Consider the following 6,155-nt stretch of genomic DNA (forward strand, 5'->3'; position numbering starts at 1 on the left):
CGAGAGTTTGCTTAATGCAAGCATTTTCTTAACCCTGTGCAAGCAGGGCTCGCACTATGATTCAAGCTCTAGAGAGCCTGGATCGCACCCCGCCAAGGTGAGAGCTTCCTTTCACTTGAGAGTTTTGCTTGAAGCAAATGCTCTCTCAATGCCTTGTGACAGGATTCAAGCTCTAGTGAGTTGGAATTGTGGAGCCAGCCTTTCACTCAAGAGTTTGCTTGAAGCAAGTGATCTCTGACCCTCTCGTGACCCTGGCTTGCAACATGATTCAGTCTCTCAGGGAGCCTGGATTGCTGCGCCAAGGGTGAAAGCTAGCCTTTCATTTGGGAGTTGCTTGACACAAGCAATCTCTCAACACTCCGTGACCTGGGTTTGCAAGTGATTCGGGTTCACAACTAGCCTGGATATTTGTACTGAAGGTGAAAACCTTTCTGAGAGTATTTCTTGGTTAAACTTTCTCTTGGCATTGGCATCGTCATCCTTCGCTGGTGTCGGTAAATTTCAGATCTCCCAGCAGGTCTCGCTAGAAGACTTGTCATCTTGCTTTGGCATTTCGCCATCAAGCTAGATGCTCCAGTTCTTTGTCCAGCTGCCCTTTTCCATCATGATCCAACAAACACTCCTCTTCTCATTACAAGAAAGTGAATTCACCATCGCGCTTGGCCTTTGCGCTCCAAGCGCTCTTCACCTCCTTGCTACATGCTACAGGACGCTCCCTTCTGTGCTCTCCATCATGGTTAATTTGGTGCTCTCCTTCGTGCTGCTGACGGATTTCTCCCTTGTGTTCTGCTAAGCGCTCCAGGTGCTCATATCACCATTGGCATTCATCATTCTTTGAAGACGAATAGTTTTCTTCTCATCCAATGCAGTCTCGCTCCACTTGAATGGAGCTCTCCCCTGCAAGATGATATGACAGCAAGCATGGACACTCCACGCAATCCCCGAGCACATCACGTGCAAGAGGTGTTAAGGGTAAGTTACCATCTAACCCTTCCTACCCAGATGAAACAGCAAGTGTCTCGGTTGGCAGAAAGGAGCTTGTACCTCCTGTTTTGATGATAACCTCATGATCGCTCACCCACACAAAGGATGTCAACTCTTCTAGCGACTTTTAGCCTTCAATGTTTGGGGCTCGGTCCCATTCTGAGCAGGACAATCCTCTGTCCCCAATTGCTATGGTCAACATTAGCTCAAAGTGCATGGATAGGAGAGTTCAGGAGACTGCTCCCAGAGGAGATACGAGAATGAGAACTCATAGTGGTTCTTTCTCTCCACGAAAGATCTCTTTTGTGGACAACTATAGACAGTCGCCAGTCGAGTTTGATCGACCCAGCCAGCGGCTTTCTCTTTGAGGTGTACGAACGAGAGGAACCCGCATCTCGGACGTCAGGAGACCTTTGTTTTCTTTCTCCGCAAGCACCCAAAGGAAATAAAAGAAGGGATCAAAGGTGAAGAAAAAGCGAGTTCCCCCAGTTTACTCCTGAAAAAAATTACAGATTTTGAGGCTCTCGGATCAGGCAAGTGAGGCTTTGTCTTCTACCATCCTGGAATGTTGTCAAGGTCTTTCATTCCTATGAACTGTTGACACAAGTCTCAGAAAGGGATCTTATCCTGAAAGTGGTGTTCCTGCTAGCATTAGCATTGGATAAGTGGGTCAGTAAACTTCACAGGCTCTCTTTCAACATCGCCCATTCAAGGGAGGTTGAGTTTGTTGCCAAGACACAGAACCTATCGTCTAATGATCATAGATTCTTTTCAGGTTGCAAGTCACTGTGAGGTAACCGAGGAATCTGACCAACTATTACAATGTTCTGTAAAAGCATTGAAGCCCTATCCCAAGCATACCAGGTTACTCAGACCGTACATGCAACATCTTTTTGTCAGTACAGGAAGAAGAAAGAATAAAATAACTAAGAATACTTTTGTTGTGGCTGAGAGAGGTGATTTCGAGATCCTTATTATCCTCTTCTGAGACTGGAGTTCGAGTTGAAGCCTGTGACATCAGAGGGGTTAGCGAGTTAACTTCTCTATGGTGCAGGTTCTTCAGGCAGGTGACTACAAGCAACAGACAACCTTTACAGCCCATTACCTGCAGGATATAACCTACAGGTCCATTGATACCTTTTCGCTGAGATCTGTCGTAGCTGCTCAGCAGGTGGTCTAGCTGACTCAACTTCTCTTACAGGAGAAGTAACTTTAGGTTGAGGGGAAGATTACGATAAAGGCTGGAAGGAAAGGAACAAATGACTGGCCTTTTCATTTATCTTTCGATCCTCCCCTCTTTTGGGGTACAGCTTCGTTAGCTGGACTCGACATAAAGTGTAGGTAAAATCAATAGGCTTTCGGCTACCTTGTGTAAATGCAAGGGAGTCTTTTTCCCTCACTTCTTAAGAGGGAGAGTGTGATGTATTCAGGCAAATCTTCCAATTTATAAAATAGCTTACTTCAGCTTCGTCAAGCCCAACGCTTTTGCCAGATTTACAACACGGAGTTCTCGCTCAAGCTCATCTGCTTTGAGGCATGGGTCGTGATCCTCCTCAAGCATGCTTTGGTTCACGAGGTGTAAGGAACCCTGACACTTTTGCATCATATGAAAGATTCTTTGGTTCATGGGTAAAGTTCCAGCCAGTTGGAATGGGGACTTTGCCCTCTCAAAAATGTCTCTCCTATAAGTAAAGGATGATGGTTTGTACTTGTGTAGAAATAAATGACAAATTATTAAAGGTAATTTGTATGTTTCCTAACTATATAAACTTGAGTCATTTACTCATACATAACCAACAACACGAACCCCTGATTAAGTCGTTGTGAGCTGGTGGTGGCACAGTCGCCTCCCCACGACTGACAGGTAAACTACCTGATGCTTGTTTACCTCTCGTTAAGGTTTTTAATGACGATGGTCCAGCTTGCGCTGTTATCATCTCTTATAAGTAAAGGACCCAGGTTTTTAAAGTTAGGAAAAATACAAATTTTTTTAAAATTTTTGTCTTTTGCCCATCCATTGACATTTTATGTTTGCTGTGTAAAGCGACTTTTAAAATTAATGTCTGCATTGTGCTCTCTCTCTCTCTCTCTCTCTCTCTCTCTCTCTCTCTCTCTCTCTCTCTCTCTCTCTCTCTCTCTCTCTCTCTCTCTCTCTCATGTACTGAACTTACTATTTTGTGACAAGTTATTTTAGTTATGGTGATACTCCAGGATGTTTGATAACATTTTTGGGGGGACAAATAATTTCCACCAATGAAATTGAATGATTTACAATCATACAAATATTCCTTGAAACCAATTAGTTCTTTCACGTATTTCGTATCCGGGTGACAGCCCCATTGCATCCTGTTTCTGAACTTGAGTTCATTGTAATTTTTATAATGGCTTTCATTAACAAGTCGAAAAATGTACAAACGTGACAAAATTCAGGACAGGAGGGAATAGAAGAAGTGTGGAAAGGCAAGAAAGGAACTAGTGGAAAATAAGAGGCAGAGGGAGGTAGCGGTGGTGGTGTGCTGCTTACTGAAAGTATTGGTTCCAAATAATATGATCTGACAGATTTATGATATTTTGAGTTATATACAATACTTATATTTTCTTGGCTCAAACTCTGTTTAGTTTATGATGAAAGCATTATTTTTATATGGATTAAGTGTCCAATTCTATCCAAGACATATTGAATTTTTTTGCATATCTGTTAAGTACGTCTAGAAGGGGTGTTACATTATTATTGTTTTTTTGGGGGGGTGACTTTGCACACCATCTCTACTGCATTCTGTTTCTTCACCTTTTTGGTTACTAAACAATAAAATGTTTCAATATTGCACAATGGGTCATTTAGTACAGGCCCAACATGGCCGGAAATAAAACTTAATTGTCTAGTTAGGATACTGAATGACGATGATAATAGTAATGATTAAAATAATTTTTATTCAGATAATTCTGTGAGCATTTCACTAGGGTAAATATTTGCGGTATTCATATAAGTTGTATTTTTTGGGGTTTCTGGAAAATAATTTTTTTCATGATAAAATGGTGACATGTTAAGGAAATTTTATTGGTACTAAATCACGACTTCATTTCAGGTTATCGACGAGGCATCAAGTGGAATATGGACTCATTTGTTTCTTCCTGGAAATCATCGTCACTGCGAGAAGATTGAAAATTGTCGTACAAGATTGACGTTAATGCACATTATATCTGGAGTTCAAATTCTGAAATGACTGGGCATTATTTTATGCAATTCTAGAAGCACAAGTTTATTGTATACAGTATTATGTGAATGTGTTTATTTAGGGTTTTTTCTCGTAGTTTTTTAATCAAATTTTCTTTATCGATTAGTTATTCTGTTATGATTGATATATTTTATCCCATCTCAAATACTTTGGGGGACCCTCTCTGAAAGTTAAGTTTGGCAATGACTATTAAGACAATATAAAAAGATTATTTAGATAATCAAACTTATTGAGCTCTGCTGCATGTGATAAAGATCTTGTTTGTCTTAGTGACGATGTCAAGAGGAAGAGAAAGGTTAGCCCATTTATTTTTTGGGGAAGCCAGTTCATTCTTCTTGTTCAATTGCTATTGACCATTAACATGACTGAAGTGGTCAGTTCTAAATCCATATTGCTACCTGATTTGAACAACCTCTGTGAAACTGTTCACTAATCCTTACACGTAATAAGACTCACAGCAGTAATATTGCACGGCTTTAAACCTACATAACATTTCTAGGTATTCCTCTTATTATCAATGTACAGTTTTCAATATTTAACTTAGCCGGTGATTATAATAGCTGCAGCTCTGCTGCTCGACAGAAAACTCTACGGAAAAAATCCGCCAGCGATCGCTATGCAGGTAGGGGGTGTACTTCAACAGCGCCATCTGTCGTCCAAGTACCTAGTACTCATTGTAAACAAAGAACTCAATTTTCTCTCTGTCGTGCTACCGGCAAGACCTACTAATTCGCTGTTGCTAACTGGATTTGTTTTCACAACTATTTGGTGAAGTACACTTTTCTAGTTTTGAGCTTTCGCTGTGCAGGCTTTCTCTTCAATAAATCCTTGCATTCTTTTTTTGTTATCGGATTATTTGTTGATGACTTTGGATAGTTTTTGAATTCCCCTTTGACCAATTCAAAATGGCTGACCCTTCTCAAGTCCCAAAATTCAGGAAGTGTAATGCTAGGGACTGTTCAAGGCGTCTTCCGAAGGCCTCTATCGATCCTCACACCGTTTGTTCCAATTGTCGGGATAAAACCTGTCAATTGGAAGATCGATGTGAGGAATGCGTTGGGCTTTCGGAATTCGATTTTATCGAATTCCAAAAATATACACGTAGGCTAGAGAGAGATAGAGTCAGGAGAAGTTCATCTCGTTCTGTTGATTTTTCCTCTCCTCATGCCCCACAACCTATTCCTTCCCCTGTAGTGGTTCCTCCTAAACCCCTTCTGGCACTCAGGAACCTTCGATGGCTGATATGATGCGTGCCATCCAAGCTCTGGGTGAGAGAGTTGAGTCCCTGGCTAGTGACCGTAACCAGCTCATGGCGGACGTCAAGGAGCTGAAGTGTAAAAGTGCAGTGGGAAGTGATAAAGTGAGTGATAGTGTTGTGGATAGTGTTGCGCTTGAGGGTTCGTCTGTTCGTGCCTGTCGTCCTCCTAGTCCGGGACCTCTTGCAAGCTCCCAAGTCCAGGGGAGAAGCAATGTCGTACGACCAATGGATTCGAGAGGCTTTAATCAGCGAACAGACGTTCCCTCCGTGGTTTCGGGCGTATCTACCCAAGATCGCCCCACCCACACAAAGACGAGAGAGCCCATTTATTCCTCGTCTGCGGAAGAGGTTTCTCGCAAGAAACCATGGACCAAGGTCTCACGACCGCTTAAGCGCAAGTCGGTCCCTTCCGCGCAAGTCCAACGGCCCAGTTGTAGCCACTGGGTCAGTTCGGACTCGCTGCAGTCTTCCGATGACTGCTCACCTCCTAAGAGAGGAAAAGCGGTACCGCCGCAGACAGTTACACCGTCTGTCGCCGCACCTGCTCCTGCAGACCCCAAGTGGTCTTTGCTGCAGAACATGCAGTCACAATTAACGTCTCTGATGCAGGACTTTCGTGCGGAGAAGGTTGCTGCTGCACCAGCCTCTTGCCTACAACCAACCACACACTCGGTTGT

Source organism: Palaemon carinicauda, chromosome 42 (assembly GCF_036898095.1).
Source record: "Palaemon carinicauda isolate YSFRI2023 chromosome 42, ASM3689809v2, whole genome shotgun sequence".
NCBI classification, from domain to species: domain Eukaryota; kingdom Metazoa; phylum Arthropoda; class Malacostraca; order Decapoda; family Palaemonidae; genus Palaemon; species Palaemon carinicauda.